General features: G+C 42.0%; 1 protein-coding gene across 28 annotated transcripts in view; it reads right to left on the reverse strand.

The window, feature by feature from the left end:
* Nucleotides 1-18,445, reverse strand: part of CADPS (calcium dependent secretion activator) — a 476,275-nt gene that overhangs the window by 272,167 nt on the left and 185,663 nt on the right. The gene's annotated exons all lie outside the window — the stretch shown is intronic.

Here is an 18,445-nt window from a genome sequence, read left to right on the forward strand (position 1 = left end):
CAGAGATCGGGGACCCAGGAACCGGAAACAGTCAGATCTGGGCTCAAATCTTTGCTCTGCCACTTACCAGCTCTGTGACACTGGAAGATATATGGAACTCTCTCTGTCTGAGGCCTCTTCTGCAAAGTGCGAGTCCTAATAGTGCCAACAGCAGAGGCTTGTAATGAGAATGAAAACCAGTACTTGGAAAGCACTTAGCATGATCCCTCGGAGAGGAGGCGGGTCTGCAAGTTCAAGGCTAATAATTCAGTACTCTTGAGGCCAGACACTGGTTTTATCCAGCATGAGGGACACAGCTGTGTTTTTTATGGATCCTCTTAATAACCTTCACAGCTGGGGCTGGGAGATGGTCCGCTTCACCTGCACTATGCTAAGGACACAGGGAACTGAAGCCATTCACAGAAGAGTGGGGCACGTTCTTCCCGGGGGGACCCGTGGCAGCTGGAGGCCAGGGTATTTTGTGAAGCAGGTGGTTTTGTGAGGAGAGGATGTGTGGAACTAGGTTGGTTTATCCCTTCGTAATTGTGCAGTCCCCTTCTAAATATATCTTGACTCTGTCTATTCTGTTTACCTACTTCCTTAGGCCAGGTTGCCATTGTCCCCATCCTGGATCGCTGACCTGTTTACTTGCATCCTCTCTGACATGGCAGTTCTCAGTCCTCCCTGCACATTGGAATCCCCTGGGGGAGATGAAAGGAAATCCTGATATCCAGGCTGCAATCGAACCAGCTAAATCAGACCTTTGGGTTGGGCCTGGGCATCAGTATTTTATTTTTTTTTAAATCTCCATGTGATTCCAAAGTGTAGCAAGAACTGAGAACTTCTCTACCAAGGGCCAATGGTTCTGTAACTATGGTGCACGTGAGAATCAACCAGAGAACCTGTTAAAACAGAGTCGTAGGGGGGACACCTGGGTGGCTCAGTCGGTTAAACGTCAGATTCTTGGTTTCAGCTCCAGTTACAATCTCATGGTTTGTGAGATCGAGCCCCGCATCAGGCTCTGCGCTGACAACACAGAGCCTGCTTGGGATTCTCTCCCCTCTCTCGGTACCACCTCCCCAACTCGTGTGCATGCTCTTTCTTTCTCTGTCTCTCAAAATAAATAAAAACTTTAAAAAAAAGAGAGAGAGAGACTTGCTGTCATAAAAAAAAAAAAAAGAAAAAGAAAAACAGAGTCATAGGGCTCTTCCCCAGAGAGTTTTGATTCAGTAGGCATGGGGCGAAGGCCAAGAATGTGCCTCGGTGATGATGGTGATGCCACACTCAGAGAGCAAGGACTGAATCCCTGATCCCCATTGGCATCCTGCTCCTGCTTAAGACCTGTCAGGAATGCTCCCTTTTCCTTGGCAGTAGGAGTCTGAGGTCCTTCTCAAAGCCTAGGGAGTTACTGCCATCTGGTTCCTGCACAGCTCTCCAGCCTTATCAGCCAACACTGGGTCTTGCCCTCCAGGCTTGAGTCTTTCTATGCTGCTTCTTTTAGGTTCTTGAACATGACCTATTCTTTCATGGCCCCAGGCTGCTGCACATGCTTTCCCTTCTCTGCTATCTTTGTCTGGCTAACACTAACCCAGGTTTCAATATCCATGTTGCTTCCTTAGAAGCCTTTTTGTTCCTAGGCAAAGTCACTTCCTCTAGGATCCCACAGCATTCGGACCTTCTCTTTTATTGCTTCTATCACATTTGCATTAGCATTATTTGCTCCATGCTATGTTCTCTGCAAGACTACAAATGCCTCCAGGGCAGAGACCTTATCTTATGTTATTCCCTATAAGGTTTGCAGTGGCTGATGTTTGGTAGGTGAGCAAGGAATATTTGCAGAACTAAATCTGAGATGGAGCTAATAATATCTACTGGGCAAGGTTGGGTTTTTCTTCTTAATTAATTAATTTATTTACATCCAAATTAGTATACAGTGCAACAATGAATTCAGGAGTAGATTCCTTAATGCCCCTTACCCATTTAGCCCATTCCCCCTCCCACAATCCCTCCAATAATCCTCTCTTTGCTCCCTATATTTGAGAGTCTCTTATGTTCTGCCCCCCTCCCTGTTTTTATATTATTTGGGGGCAAGGTTGTTTTGATCAGTTTCTAAGAAAAGTTTGTCCAGGCACTTAGTGTGGTTTCTGATACTTAATAGGTGCTCAAATCATGACCTAAAGAGAAATCTGAGTGCAAATGGTTTAGATTTATTAAATTCTTGTTGAACGTGTAACTGAAATTAAGTATTTAAGAGTAGAAGGGATGGAGAATAATGGACGAAAATGTGGTGAATGATTGAGGTGTGAACCAATTAAACTGTGGGAGCCTGTCTCCTCATCTAGGAAATGGAATATTAATATTCAACTCACCATTTAAAACATTTTCATTCAACGCTTGCTTTGTACCAGACATTGTGGTTTGAGCTGTCAGAGTAGGACAGGCACAGACCTTGCCCTCTATGAGCTTATGGTCCACAGGAGACCTAACAGATACTGAATCCTGAGTACACCCTGTGGCCTGGCACCATATCAAGTATGTCATTCACTGTCTTGTTTAATTGTGAGATACGTATTACCATTACAATCATCACCACTTTAGAGATGAGGAAACTGAGGCTCAGAAGGATTAAAGTAACATCTCTGAAAAGGGGTAGAGCTGGGATATAGATTCAGTTCTGTCTGAATCTAGATTGTCAGTTTTTAAACAGTTCACTGTTGGGGCACCTGGTGGCTCATTCGGTTGAGTGTCCGACTTCGGCTCAGGTCATGACCTTGCAGTCTGTGAGTTCGAGCCCTGCGTCGGGCTGTGTGCTGACAGCTCAGAGCCTGGAGCCTGCTTCAGATTCTGTGTCTCCTTCTCTCTGCCCCTCCACCTCCTCCTCCTCCTTCTTCCCTCTCTCTCTCAAAAAGGAATAAACATTAAAAAAATTTTTTTAAACAGTTCACTATTGTAACATTTGGTGGGCGTAACCTTCAAAAAAAAGGGTTATTTTTCAAAATTGGTAAAGTATAGCACGAATGTAAGTTATTATTTTTGTCATTAGCCGTGAATTTAGTTTTTACTAATGCCTGAACTTCTGCCGAGGCAGCTAATTTGATGGAAAATGGTCACTTTTTCAAAACGAGTCATAGAAGATTTGACATAAATATTATAGGAAATAAAATGCCCTTTAGACTGTTAAATAATTTTGATATCACACTGTTGAGTCATGGTGGAAAGCAACTTATAACTGGCGAACACAATGAAATCAGCAGGAAATCCAGAGAACATCCAATGAGGTCTAAAGTACCTACACGCACTAATAAAAGTGAATGTTTTTGCTAAAAATGCTCACTCTTTATTTTAAGAGGAAGCGAGTTTCATTTTCAAATATTGACAAGGTAGTATCAAAGTTACTCACAAGGACAAAAGAAAATCAAATTTTCCAGCTTCTGCAATTATGGTTTTAGTGAATGCGTATGTTCATGCAGGTGAGTGTACGTGCGTGTATGTATAATAGAGATCTTGAGCCGCAGAAAACATTCAGAGCTGTAAGTCATAGAGTAGCTCGTGTCAATTAAAATTGAGGCAAAGCAGCATAATTTCTAGGGTACATGGGAACTGTCACATACAGCTCTGTTTCCTTTGAGTGGCATGTCACAAATATAAGACGTACTTAATTTCTAGTCCCAGCCTGATCATTCACAAGTAGGAATTGGGTCTATTCACGAATCTACCCACATATATCATTATCTCATTTTGCCTGCCCTCAAGAGTGTGTCTACCGTGGTGACACCATTGTTTAAAGCCAAAAATATTTATAAAAAGTGTGTTTCACCTTGATGAACACCTGTCAAAGGAACAGTTAGTTCCTGGTGTCAGATTCATAATCAAGCAGATATATTTTCTATTAGTTATTTTAAAAGTATCAGTGGGCAAGAGGAGGGGGCAGTATTAAAAAAGAGTGAGGTTCCCAGGGCCACTGGGTGGACCAGTCAGTTGAGTGTCCGACTTCGGCTCAGGTCATGATCCTATGGTTCGCGAGTTCAAGCCCCATATTGTTGTCAGGGCAGAGCCTGCTTCAGATCCTCTGTCCTCCTCTCTCTACCCCTCCCCCACTTGCACTCTTTCAAAAATAAATAAACATTAAAAAAAAGAGTAACAAAATGGATGAAAGACCTCAATGTAAGACAGGAAGCCATCAAAATCCTTGAGGAGAAAGCAGGCAAAAACCTCTTTGACCTCGGCCGCAGCAACTTCTTACTCAACATGTCCCCGGAGGCCAGGGAAACAAAAGCAAAAATGAACTATTGGGACCTCATCAAAATAAAAACTTCTGCACAGCAAAGGAAACAATCAGCAAAACTAAAAGGCAACTGACGGAATAAGAAAAGATATTTGCAAACGACATATCAGATATGGGGTTAGTATCCAAAAATCTATAAAGAACTAATCAAACTCAACACCCAAAAAACAAATAATCCAGTAAAGAAATGGGCAAAAGACATGAATAGACACTTCTCCAAACAAGACATCCAGATGGCCGACACATGAAGAAATGCTCAACATCACTCATCATCTGGGAAATACAAGTCAAAACCACAATAAGATCCCACCTCACACCTGTCAGAATGGCAAACATTAACAACTCAGGCAACAACAGATGTTGGTGAGGATGCGGAGAGACAGGATCTCTTTTGCACTGCTGGTGGGAATGCAAACCCCTGGTGCAGCCACTCTGGAAATCAGTATGGAGGTTCCTCAAAAAATTAAAAATAGAACTACCCTACGACCCAGCAATGGCACTACTAGGTATTTACCCAAGGGATACAGACAGGAATGCTGTTTCGAAGGGGGCACATGCACCCCAAGGTTTATAGCAGCACTGTCGACAATAGTCAAAGTATGGAAAGAGCCCAAATGTCCATCGATGGATGAATGGATAAAGAAGATGTTGTATATATTTACAAAGGAGTATTAATTTGGAAATCAAAAAGAATGAAATCTTGCCATTTGCAACTACGTGGATGGAACTGGAGGGTATTATGCTAAGCGAAATTAGAGAAAGACAAATATCATATGACTTCACTCATATGAGGTCTTAAAGAGACAAAACAGATGAACATAAGGGAAGGGAAGCAAAAATAGTATAACAACAGGGAGGGGGACAAAACAGAAGAGACAAATATGGAGAGCAAACAGAGGGTTACTGGAGGGGTTGTGGGAGGGGGGATGGGCTAAATGGGTAAGGAGCATTAAGGAATTTACTCCTGAAATCACTGTTGCACTATATGCTAACTAACTTGGATGTAAATTAAAAAAATAAATTAAATTTAAAAAATTAAAAAAACTAAAAAAAGAAAAAAAAGAGATCTCCAATTTTCCAAAAGATGGGAGAAATGAAATGATTTAAAAACACCAAATTACATGTCAGCATTTATTAAATGCTTTCTGCTTGCAATAAATCATCCGCTACAGATGAGCACAGCCATTAGAATATCTATTCTAATATATGTGACAACTCTTAATCTCTTTGTGGGAACATATATATGCCTACTCTTGTCATATTCAATAAGTTGGAAGTGGTTGGGGGAATTTAGAAGTAGAAGAGTTTTTATTTTTTGATGAAGTTGGGGTCAGTAATCCCATGTTAATCACAAGCAAGGATAATCACGTGTTACACTGAAAATATAATACTGAAAAAGTAAATTCAAAAAGAGGAACAAATTCACCCAGAGGCTAATTTATTCCTATATTATATGATATTATATAATATACTCATATATAATTATATATACTAATTATATTATTTATTAATTAATAACAAATTAACCCTGAAATCTCAGTGGCTTAAGATGACAGTGGTTTATTTCTTGCTTACCCTACATGTCCAATGTGGACTCTGAGGGACTCTCTTACACATAGTCACTCAGGAGCCCAGGCAGATGGAAACACCACCATCTTGTGGCTTTGCCATCTCAACATGTGGCTTCCAGGCTCACTGTGACAGGAGCACACAGAGCATGGACATCATGGGCTGTTTGCTGGAATTAGTCATATGTCCTTCCCTTAACTGTAAGAGAAGCAAGAACATGTAAGGGAACACAGAGAATATTTTGTTAGCATTACCGCCTCTTCCACAGAAAACCACTTTGGATTCTGGGTAAAAAAGAGTAAGTCTTATATTCTAACAGAAAATCTATTTTGAGTATAAAGAGACTGCTCAATACTTTAGTTTACCTGACCTGTGTGGACAATTCTACATCAATGCAAATTAACACAAGTGAACATGGTTTGACATAATTAAATTTTCATTGTTAAAGGCAAATATGGCTGTGGCTGAGAGGAAGGAATTAAAAAAAAAAAAGTACTCTCCTCTGAGAGAAAAACTGCAAATAAAGACTATTTTAAGCAGTATAAATGAAAAAGAATAAAATTAAAAAGAATATTGGCAGAAATAACCAATTTTGGCACCAGAGAAGGTTCAAATCATGATGGCCCTAGGCTCTCACGATCTAATTTATTTCTGACTTGTTTACAATTGTCCAGGCTAAGAAACACTTTGAATGGTGGGCCACCATCAAGACAAATGATTTCTTGTTCCTGGAAAAAAATTTTTTTTTTCAAACGTTTATTTATTTTTGGGACAGAGAGAGACAGAGCATGAACGGGGGAGGGGCAGAGAGAGAGGGAGACACAGAATCGGAAACAGGCTCCAGGCTCTGAGCCATCAGCCCAGAGCCCGACACGGGGCTCGAACTCACGAACCGCGAGATCGCGACCCGGCTGAAGTCAGACGCTCAACCGACTGCGCCACCCAGGCGCCCCGTTCCTGGAAATTTTATTTGCAATTCAGTCACAAGACCAATCCCCTGTGAAACTGTTTTTAAGATTATATAGTTCATTTACTAATGTTGCCCTTTCATATGGACAAAAGCACTTGGGTGGGATTTTCTTAGAAAAGGAAATGCTTTATAGGGAATTTTAGAGAAACAAAACTTTGTAGCAGTTGTAGTAAATTTCATCCCATCTCACACATTACTGTAAAATCTCAAAGGGAACAAAAATTTAGCCAGGAGCCTCAATTAACCACCTTAAAAAAACAAACAAACAAACAAAACTTACTTTCACAAGTAAATTCACAACAGGATTGCGTTTAAAAATTTTTTTTTAATGATTATGTATTTTTGAGAGCGAGAGAGACAGAGCACAAGCAGGGGAGGGGTAGAGAGAGAGCGGTCAGCACAGAGCCCAACGCAGGCCTTGAACTCACGGACTGCAAGATCATTACCTGAGCCGAAATCGGATGCTCAACCGACCAAGCCACCCAGGCGCCCCAGGGACTGGATTTTTAAAAAAGCAGTACTAAATATATGTATCAGGTCAATACCCTGCTTTTTATGTTAGCATTCCTAGACACAGAATTGATTTGTAAAATGATGCCTTTCAACAAGACGTTTGTTGTATTCTAAAGCAAGAGAGTGGAAAAATACATTTTTGAGCAATGGTTTTAACATGAAGTAAAACCCAAATGATTTTTAGGTTAATAGCTCAGCTAGTGCCTGACATAAAACGGGTGTTCAAAATATATTTATTGAGCGATTGCCCATAAATATTTTATCTTCCATGTAACAGGGAACTCTCAATATTCTAAGCTGATCTATGGGCTTTCTAAAATTAAAAAATCATCCTTATGTTTTCTATCATAATCATGGTTATCATTAGGAACTCTATTGATTAAGAGATGATTGGATCAGCTACCTATCCATTATATTTGATAAAAATAAGGGAATGATCTAAAACTATAGGGTTTGGAGTAAATGAGATACCCAGATAGTTATGAATATCCTTTAAATAGTTGAAAGGACTGTACTGAGATTATTATTGTTGTTGATGATGGCGTTTTACCCCCTTTTAAGCCCTATAGGCATTTTGCTGACATTTCAGCAAAATGTGTACTCCTGTAATTTCTTACTGTAAAATTCTGCCATAGAGATATCAAATCATGATGCCACAAGGTCCCTGCTGGTTTCAGACGATGTTTAATGGAGTCTGTCTCTACAGTTTGACATGTGCAGTTGAGTTGGAAATGGCTGATTAAAAAATTTGGAGTCAACATACGCAGCCAGCCTGCATGGAACAAGATAACGCCCCGCGTGACAGCCTGTGGCTTTGATATAGGACAGTTGGAGCGGATCCTACACCCCTGATAGGAAGTCAGACTGCTTCACCCAGCGAGGAAAAAATTCTGAAAAATTCATAAGCTTCCCTATCATTCATAATTAATCTCTAAGTCAACAAGCACTGGCAATTTATACTGGCCAGCACTGGGAAACAGCCAAGGATTGGAGCTATACTTCCTCCTGCAAACTGCTCTGGAATGCTTCATTTCACGGCAACCTTTACTTTCTTATCAGGAAAGCAGGACTGCAGAAATTCAGGAGACGATCTTCAACATAAACTGTGATATTAGCCGTCATAATTTATAGATAGAAGGCATCAGATCTCCCCTCAACAAAAGTCTCCTGGAAAAAAAATGGTTAGACTCCCTAGAGACCCAGATTGGGATTTTTTCTGACAAATTCTATGATCTCTATAGGCTAGGGGTTCTTAGCCAGGTGGAGGGGGGGAGTTCTGTTGCCCACCACCCCACTCCACCCCCACCCAGGGAACTTTTGATAAAGTCTAGAGACATTTTTGGTTGTCACAATTGAAGGAGAGAGTGCTAATAGCATCGAGTGGGTAAGAAGCCAGGGACGCTGAGAAACATAGTACGATGCCCAGGACAGACCCCACAACCGGAGTTACACAGCCCCAAATGTCAATAGTGCTGAGGTTGATAAATTCTGCCGAAGACATTTGACCTCAGGCGAGCAAGGTGCTTGCCCTGACAACATTTGATAAAGGAGGCAAAGAGATGCTGTGCTGCTAAACTGACATGGAAGGGTAACTTCATCATGTTAATCCTCTAGCTGTTAGACACATCCCAGTATTACCAGCTGGGCTGAGATCTGAAATAATTTGAGGAAAGAAAGCGGTAAGAATGGGAATTTTGGCCACTCATGCTGTGGTTAGGAAATGTGCTCAAGAAGGTGCCAGGTTTGCAGAAAATCATCTGGACGGGTATTTGTGGAACCCCGCGTTAGAGGTTATTTCACTGAGATGTGTAAGACACAGGACCACGGGAAGCTTGGCGGGAGCATTCGGAGTGTAGCAGCCCCACTGTGTGCCTGGCGTGCTCCTGTTGCTACCTTCGGAGGAAGCTACGACAGCGTACCCGGATGCTCCCATCTTCTCTAACATTCTCCCAGGTGTGTCCTGACTGGAAGATACTCACAAACCAGGTCCCCAACCTGTCACTCAGAGTTAGCTAAGAGTGAGGCAAAACATAGAACCAACAATCCTTGATTTAAAATCCAGAGGTGCCTCCCAGGGCCAAATCGGAACACAGAGGTAGAAAATGGAGGGAAGGGGGTGGGAGAGCAGGAGGGTAGAGGGGAGGGTGTCTAGGTAGGTGATCTTTTGATGCCTTCAACTAATCCACCTACAGATGAAAGCAGAACAGTCCCACTCTGTTTCCAATCAGGGAAAAGTCGCTGCCCTCCTTCCTCACTAAATTCCATCTACACTAATCTTCGTAGGTTTCCCAATGTCACTATTTCATAAGGAAGAAAAAAAAAATTAATGCTCTATTCTAACATCTGTGTTTCCGAGGATTCTTTCACTGGAATGAGAAACCACGCTTACCTTATAGAAAAGAAAGAGCTTTTGCAGTGAATTCATTTTAACCAAGAACGTCTTAAGCTAGTTTCTCTTCCCTAATAAGCTGCACAGCGAGCGTGAAGTTGAGATTTCTCGGGCCCAGGTTCATATCATTCTTCCCTTGTTAAAGAAATTTTTAAGCATAAATGTATGCATATTTTACATATGATTTCTGTATGAACAAAGCTGCAAAGGAGAAACACACTGACCCAAGGAACCATCTGCAACAGGCTGTCAAATGGGATTCTTCCTGCTGTTCAGGAATTGGAGACACAAACTATAGGGTAACATTCATACCCTCTGGGGTTTACTGAGAGCTGTCCAGCTCTGTCAGCTCAGATTGACCTGCTGGGTCTAATCATCATCTCATTGACCCTCCCCACCAGCCTTGCCCCATGGCTATAGAAGCAGAAGACCAGGAAAGGAAAGGAGAGGAACTGACAGAAAGAAAGAGAACCATCCGGGTTCCTTAGCAAGTGGCGATGGCCAAGACTTTTCTTTATTATCCCTTTAGGGCTACCCACTGCTCCTCCTTCAAGAAAATAACAGAGAGGGGCGCCTGGGTGGCTCAGTCAGTTAAGTGTCTGACTCTTGATTTCGGCCCAGGTCATGATCTCATGGTCATGAGACTCAGCCCCGCATTGGGCTCTGTGCTGGGGGCATGGAGTCTGCTTAAGATTCTCTCTCCCTCTCCCTCTGCCCTTCCACACACGCACCCTCTCTCTCTAAAAATTAAATAAATAAAAAGTAACAGAGAGACTGGGACACCTACAGGAAAGTGAGCATCCCATTTTTCCTGTGAGATGTTTGCTCTGCAGCCAACTGGTTGGCTTCATTTAGTTGAGCAGATCTAAAACACAAAGAAAAATGGAGGAAGACAGCACAATAGGGGGAGCACCTACAGCCTATTTGTACTACCACTATTTGGTGTGGCAAAGATGCCTGGTTTTTCATGGGCCAAGTGCACACTGAGAAAGGTAGCTGAGCTACAAGCATCCTGTTGGAACTTCATCATGGTGGGTGGATGCTGGTCCAGGGAACCTGCGCAATAGGAGGCTCTGGAGTGGAGCCCTAGAGGGAAGGGGAGGGAAGCAGGGATGGGATGGGAGCAGACATGTGACTGAAAGATAAGAAGCTGAAGAAGGTCTCTCTCGTGAGAAGACCCCTCTGTATGACTAGGACCCAGAACCCATTTCAGATGTGCCCCGTCTAGAATGTTCCCACCACACTCAACTCAAAGTCAGTCCCTGCCAGCTTTCCTCTGTCGGGCAGGACTCCCACTACATCCTGTCTTCCAGACTTCTTTTCAAAGGCTCTCATAAAACCATGCACTTGCCAGCACAGAATTCAGGTTAGTCTACAATTGTACATCCATTGGTGTGATTGCTGAGTGATGTCTGTTTCTCCATTATATTGTAAGTCCCATGGTTTTTGCTCCAGATGATAATCTGAGAGAAAAGCATAGAGCCTGGTCTGTTTGGTGCTTAAATTCTCGTGGAAAGAAAGAAGGGAATGAGCCTTCTGTACATAGCATTCCTGGTGGCCCTTTCTCATGGCATTTACCACTATAGAACTTGGTATTATTATTATTATTATTATTATTATTATTTGCACATATATCAAATGCTCCTACCAGACTAGAAACGTTTGAGGGCAGGAACTGGTTCCTCTCCTGATCTCCCATAAAACCTTAAAGAAAGTAAGAAATTGTGGGCACAGTTTTTGTTGTTTGACAAATCCACAGGAACAAAAACCTAGACTGGATTCTTCTTGTTCAGGGTTGACCCTCAGAGTCCCTACTATAAAATCTTGTTTTGAAGAACGGCGGTTCTTTAATCGCTGAATCAATGACTTCAATACGTCTACATGATCGGCAAAAATTCCTCTGCTCTGTTCTAAATTCTGTTCCAGGCTGACTGATGTAATAGGTAGGGGGGCACAAAGGGTTGCTGCCTGTGGATGAAAAGAGGAAAGAATGACACTGTAGACCTTTTGTTCTCCAGAGGGAACTTAGCTGGGGGAAAAATCATATCGAAAGAGACACACTATGTTGGCACCTGGAGAGGAATTAAAAAGTATTCATTGCAGGGCTGCCTTATTAACTAATGGATTCAAAGACAGTAAGAAGATAATCGGAAGAAATGCTAGTGAGCTATTTCTGGCAGCACAAGGGATGAAGGCAATTCTGAAAGGTAGAGGCTTCCTTCTTCAATAATTGAAATCCTATTTCACAGTCCACAGATTTTGTGGCTGTGCCTTGATGCCACAATAAAAGTATTTCTGGAATCAAGGAAAGAATTCAGCTTGCTTTTTTTTTTTTTTTTGACGTTAAAGATAAGTGCAGGAGCTTTTTTTTTCTTTTTTCTTTTTTCCCCCGCTGTTTATTCTACTTTAGCATAGGAAACCTATACCCCTAGGAAAACTGGTGAATCACTAAATGACCAGAAAATGCCGGAACAGACCCACTCAGTCTCAGTTATGTGCGACACTTAAATCCTAAAGGAGCTTATGTGGGAATCCTTGCAAGGAAGCCCCGAGCACTGGGGATGTTACTTGTTTGTGACTGCCCATGTACTCCTCTGGAAGCACTCTTGCCCCACTCTGAATGTTAGTGCTTCAGAAATCATCTCTGAAAACTGTTAGTGTCCAGTGAGTCATAGGATTTTCAAACTAGTCCATTTTTATCCCCTCCCTCACTTTGCTGTTCAACAGAATTGGAAGCTGAGAGGTCAGAAAGCCAGTTTAATATTTCGCAATTCTTATTTAAGAACCCTGGACCTCTGGGAAAAAAAGGTTTCTAAAAGGGATTGTAATAGAGGCAGTTCATTCTTTCCTTCCTTCCTCTTTCCCTTCTTTCCATAAGTATTTATTGAATATAGGTTGTAACAGGCAATGTGGTAGGAGCTAGGCACACAATGATAAACATAAATGAACTAACTGGCCATTCTTTTGTGAAATGGATGACCTAATGAGGGATGCAGACATTCATAAGGCACATTAATAGGAACTTGCAAGTGGATTATTGCTCCGAAGGATGAGAACAAGATTATATGAAAGAAATTTGACCTAGGGGCTCTTGAACTGAGAACAAAAGGTTAAGCAGAGATCAAACTAGATAGAGTGGAAAAACACATTTCAGACAAGCATGGTATATGCAAAGGGCCTGTGGCAGAAGAGAATTGGGAAGCAGAGTCACATGTAGCTGGAGTACATGGTGAGGAGGGGAGTTGTAATAAAATAAAGCTGGGGAGAGATACAGAGGTCAAGCCATGCACGGGGTCATGGGAAGACTGTGAATGGGGTCTTGTGGATTATGGCAGGTTATTCCTCTTTATCCTAGAAGCAGTAGGAAAGCACTAGAAGTTTTAAAGCTGGAAGGTAGGGTGAGAAATACGGCGAGGAGGGATGAGAAACTCAAATTAGCATTTCATATGGCTTATATGGAGAGTGGATTGGAAGGGTTAAGGGTGAATGGTGCTGATGGTAGCCAAGTCTCCTAAATAAATACCAAATGCCTACATTGGGTTCGGTGCTTTCAAGGGTCCCTAAACTTCTTTAATTGTGTTTACAATCCCATAAAGAAGGACTTTTCAAGTTTATTTATTTATTTTGAGGGGGGGGGGAGTGAGCGAGCATGAGTGGTGGGGGGGGAGAGGGGGAGAGGGGGAGAGAGAGAGAGAGACAGAGACAGAGAGACAGAGAGACAGAGAAAGAGAATCCCAAGCAGGCTCTGGGCTATCAGCACAGAGCCCAACGCACAACTTGATCTCACAAAATGTGAAATCATGACCTAAGCCGAGACCAAGAGTTGGACACTTAACCAACTGAGCCACCCAGGTGCCCCAGAAAGGACTTTGTCATATTTAAATAAACTTTTAATTTTAGAATAGCTTAGATTTACAGAAAAGTTGCAAAGAGAGCACAGAGAGTTCCTGTATATTCCACACCCAGATCCCCCTATTGTTAATATCTTGCATTACCATGGTGTATTTGTCAAAACTAATGAACCAATATTGATACATTATTATTAATTAACCTCCACAATTTATGTGGACTTTCTTAGTTTTCCCCCTAATGTTACTGTTTTCTGTTTCCAGGATCCCATCAAGGATACTGCATTACATTTTGCCTTTATGTTCCGGACTCCTTTGTGCTGTGTGAGTTTTTTGGGGCGTTCCTTGTTTTTGATCATCTTTGATTATCTTTGATCATCTGGACAGCATTGAGGAGTAGTGGCCAGCTATTCTTTAGAATGTCCCTCAATTTGGGAATTTTCTGATGGTTTCTGAGGATGAACAGCACAGAAGTGAACAGTCATTCTCGACATTTATTGAGGGTACAAACTATCAACGGAACTTACCACGGATATCCACCTTGGTCACCTGGCTAATGTAATGTCTTCCAGGTTTCTCCACTATAAAGTTATTTCCACTAGACCTCTCCTCTTCATACTGCTTTTTTGGGAATCAAGTCACTAAGTATAGCCAAACTTTTTGATAGTACTACTTGAGTAGTATCTACAGAGTTATTTGGAATTTTTCTGCATGGGAGAGTCGTCTCCCATTTGTCTCTTCTCCTTTATTTATTTAGTCATTTATTTATTACCATATGGACTTAAGGATATTTATTTTATACTTGACATTATAATAGCCCAACGTGGTATTTAATATGTTGCTCTAATTGCTACAGATTAGACCTTCAAGAGTTCTTTTTGTTGGCTCCTGTGTACTTTTTACATACGTCCATTATTTTGTGGGTTTTCTTTTTAAAGCGATTTCTTAGTTTTGGGCACTATATAAGGCTCCAGGTTCATCTTGTAGAAGGTGTACTCTACCTCTAGAATTAGTCATTTCTCCAAGGAGCCCTGGTTACTTTTATGGGAGAATTGTATTAGAAACCAATTTATGGGCATTAGATGTTCTCATTGCTGCTGGGGAAAAGGATTTTTTTAAAAATTTTTTTTTCAACGTTTATTTATTTTTGGGACAGAGAGAGACAGAGCATGAACGGGGGAGGGGCAGAGAGAGAGGGAGACACAGAATCGGAAACAGGCTCCAGGCTCTGAGCCATCAGCCCAGAGCCCGACGCGGGGCTCGAACTAACGGACCGCAAGATCGTGACCTGGCTGAAGTCGGACGCTCAACCGACTGCGCCACCCAGGCGCCCCAAGGATTTTTAACCTCAATTCAAATGAGAACACTAATGATTAGGAAGGTTAAGTGACTTGCCCAGTAAAGGACATAGCCAAGATTCAACCAAATGCCTTTCCTTCATTCTCCTTTGTAAGAACACTAAATTTCATTCCACGCTTACCATTTCCCTCAGCGACCCATGCACTTTGGGGAAAGGTGACCCTAGTCTCACCTCCAGGTGAGGGTCCTCCCTGGCTTAAGCCATTTAGCAGGTCCCACGTACCTGGCCATAGTGACCGTATAATGGACAGGATATGTTTCATAACATATATGCACCAGTTAGACGCAAGATGACATTCTCTAAAGGGTTTCTGGGTAAGAGAGGTCCTAACCTTTCTGAGAGAGATGCTGGGAGAAAATTCTCTCTTCCAGCTTGATGTAAGTGAAATTGTAAACACAAACAAACAAACAGACCTGTCTTTTTCGAGGATAAGATGCTGCAGCACATGGCAAGAGAAACAGAAGGCGAAGATTTTGTTCCTGAACTCGGTAGTTTACAGCCAGAGTAGGGCATAAGCCCGTACACAGTTGAGGATTCTGCTACCAATTAAAGATGGTAGGTGATTCACCTATTCTTTTACTTATAATTCATAATATACTTTGCTTCCAGAAAAGGACTGGGTGGCTTCCAATAAGGCGTGGATGCAATAAACCTCTATAAACAAGGCTAAAAAGGACAAGAATTGGCTGAAGAACTGGCAATGGTAACTTCACTCGAAAGCCGAGGCTAAGGAAACGTATTGAAATTGAGCAAAAAATAGCACTCTGAATTCCGAATCGTGAAAGGCAAAATGAAGAAAGTGACGGATGACTTTGTTTTTATAATCAAATTACAACACTGCTTGTTCTGAGCTCTGAGAGGAGCGTGTCACTGGACGATCTGCAAAGGACACGCTGAACGCCATCAGAGCGCGTGGTTTCACAATGCAGGGACATTCTTCATAAGACCATTTCTTATATTCACCCTCAATGAAAGCCAAGGGTATGAAGGAAAGTTCTGTGAAGGCTTCCAAAAACCCTAGGGTGAACTCCCAAGTGGGTAGCCTTTTAGGGAACTGGCTTGGTACAAGAGGACATTCTAAAGAATCTCAAGGAATAAAATAGTTAACCTGTCCCTTGGCTTCTCAATCAACTATCAGTTGTCTTCGTTTCATTTTTAACTGGAGATTCATAGCAGATAACCTGGAAATGAAAACTGGCTTTGAGGTCAGCAGAGCATAGTTAAGAATTCTGACTGGAGTCAGAGACTTGAGTTGGGCTTCTCATTATTGTGTGTGTTTTATCCCCATTCATTGGTTTTCAAACTGTGTTCTACTGAGTCCTGGGGTCCCCTGCAGGTCTTGTAGGAGGAGGGCTGCACAGAGGCCCACGGTAGGCTCCAGATTTTCCACCTTCACCTCAGACAGAATGGCTTTAGACTTTAATCCATTAAGTATTTCATTTGAAAAGAGGAGTCTGCTGCTAAAAAAACTGCGGGGCAGTAACAAAATCTTTTTTTTTTTTTTCTTTTAGAGAGAGAGCACGAGTGGTGGAGAGGGGCAGAGGGAGAGAGAGAGAATCTTAAGCAGGCTCCACACTGAATGCGTAGCCCTACGTGAGGCTCAACCCCATGACCCTGGGATCATGACCTAAGCCGGAATCGAGTCGGACGCTCAACTGAGCCACCCAGGCACCCCCAAAACCTCTTTTGACACTGATGTATATCCATGTGCATGCAAAAGGCAGAGAAGTAGTGGGAATACAGATGTCAAAATGTTAACTGTAGTAGAGTCTCCAAATACTTTCTCTAACAAGCCCCTCCTCCCTCTATTCATGTGCCCCTCCTGATATAGCAAGTACAATCTATTTCCTCTCTCTTGGAATTTGGGCTGGCTCTGTGACTGGCCTTGGCTGTCAGGATGTAGCTCAGTTACACTCTGGTGCGTCTGAGTCCATGCCTTGCATGGACTAGAAGCTTCTGTTTCCTGGCTCTTGGTGCCCAGTGCTGTGCTACGTGGAGCCCAATACACATGCAGAGGCCGTATAGAGAACTGGGGCACCCAGTGGAGACCGTCAGCATTAAGTGTAAGCCGCCTGAGTGAGCCACGTTCCATGTTCCAGCTTGGTGGATGTACAGATGACCACAAACCAGCTGATACCGCACAGAGAGAAGAAGCACCCATCTAATCCCTGCCAACACGTGAAATCATAACAGATCATAAAATCGTTCTTCTTTTGGGGGATTAGTTTGTTATACACTCAAAGATAACTGAAACAGGGGTTGGTTGTTTTCTTCCATGTAGTTTTCTGATTCTTTAACATGTTATTTTGCAACAGACATGTTATTTAATCCCATTCCTTATTTAAAAATGAACTACAGGGGTGCCTGGGTGGCTCAGTCGGTTGAGCGTCTGACTTCGGCTCAGGTCATGATCTCATGGTTTGTGAGTTCGAGCCCCGCCTCGGGCTCTGTGCTGACAGCTCAGAGCCTGGAGCCTGCTGCAGATTCTGTGTCTTCCTCTCTCTCTCTCTGTCCCTCCCCTGCTCATGCTCTGTGTCTCTGTCTCAAAAATAAATAAACATTTAAAAAAAGTTAGTAAAATGAGCTATAAATGTATATAAGTAAAGAAATGGACATGTTTTGCCTTCATGATTACGTCCTTTGGCCAGTTTTTATAATCAATAGCATGGACGCTGGCCACCAAGGCATGATGTGGTCACAGAGCAGAATAGAGCTAACCAAATCTCACAGGTATTGAAGTTAACCTCCCAACAAACACACACACACACACACACACACACACACACACACACACACACACACCTGGCACATGTCTGGTGAAGTATAAACATACCATAGTCAAAGTAGTGATAATGTTAACGTATAGAAGAGAAGGGGGGCTTCAAACTAGTCTAAACCTAACATTTCAGTTTAGGGGTTAGTATGTGAAATGACCCATTCACTTAGCTAGGAAGTGACAGGAGAAAACTACAAATAAACAATGATGCTAAGAGAATAAATTAACTGCATTCCAGTGAATAAAAAAAGAAACCCCTATCTATTTCTGGCAAACAGAAGAGCATTTTTACTTTTCTCTATATAACATTTCAGAAGCATAATATACGTGTGCCTTCTTATGGCATGGAAACAATGGCAAAAAAACAAAACCAAGAACATTTATTACAAGTTATTTCAGAAACTCAGGTTGGGGAGGAAGTCAGTGGATCAGCCGACATCTGCGAGCAGGAAAGTGTCTTTGGTTCCAAACAACGTGAATACATTTACGTGTTAACTGTGAACCTGATAGATATTTCTCTTCAATTTCTGAAGCTGTTGTGGGTTTTTTTTTTGTTTTTTTTTTTTGCAATTGGAGTTAAGGTATATTACAAGTCATAATGTAAGAAATAAAGTGATTCATCTGCAGACAAGAAGAGGCAAATGAAGGCCAGGGGTCATCATGCTGTATGCTTGAGGGTTTACCAAAAAACACCTTTTGTGTTTGCTTTCGTCAATGTCCTGTTTATGGAGTATATTTTGTAAAGTCACCTTTGCC

This window comes from Prionailurus bengalensis, chromosome A2, assembly GCF_016509475.1.
Source record: "Prionailurus bengalensis isolate Pbe53 chromosome A2, Fcat_Pben_1.1_paternal_pri, whole genome shotgun sequence".
Classification (NCBI taxonomy): domain Eukaryota; kingdom Metazoa; phylum Chordata; class Mammalia; order Carnivora; family Felidae; genus Prionailurus; species Prionailurus bengalensis.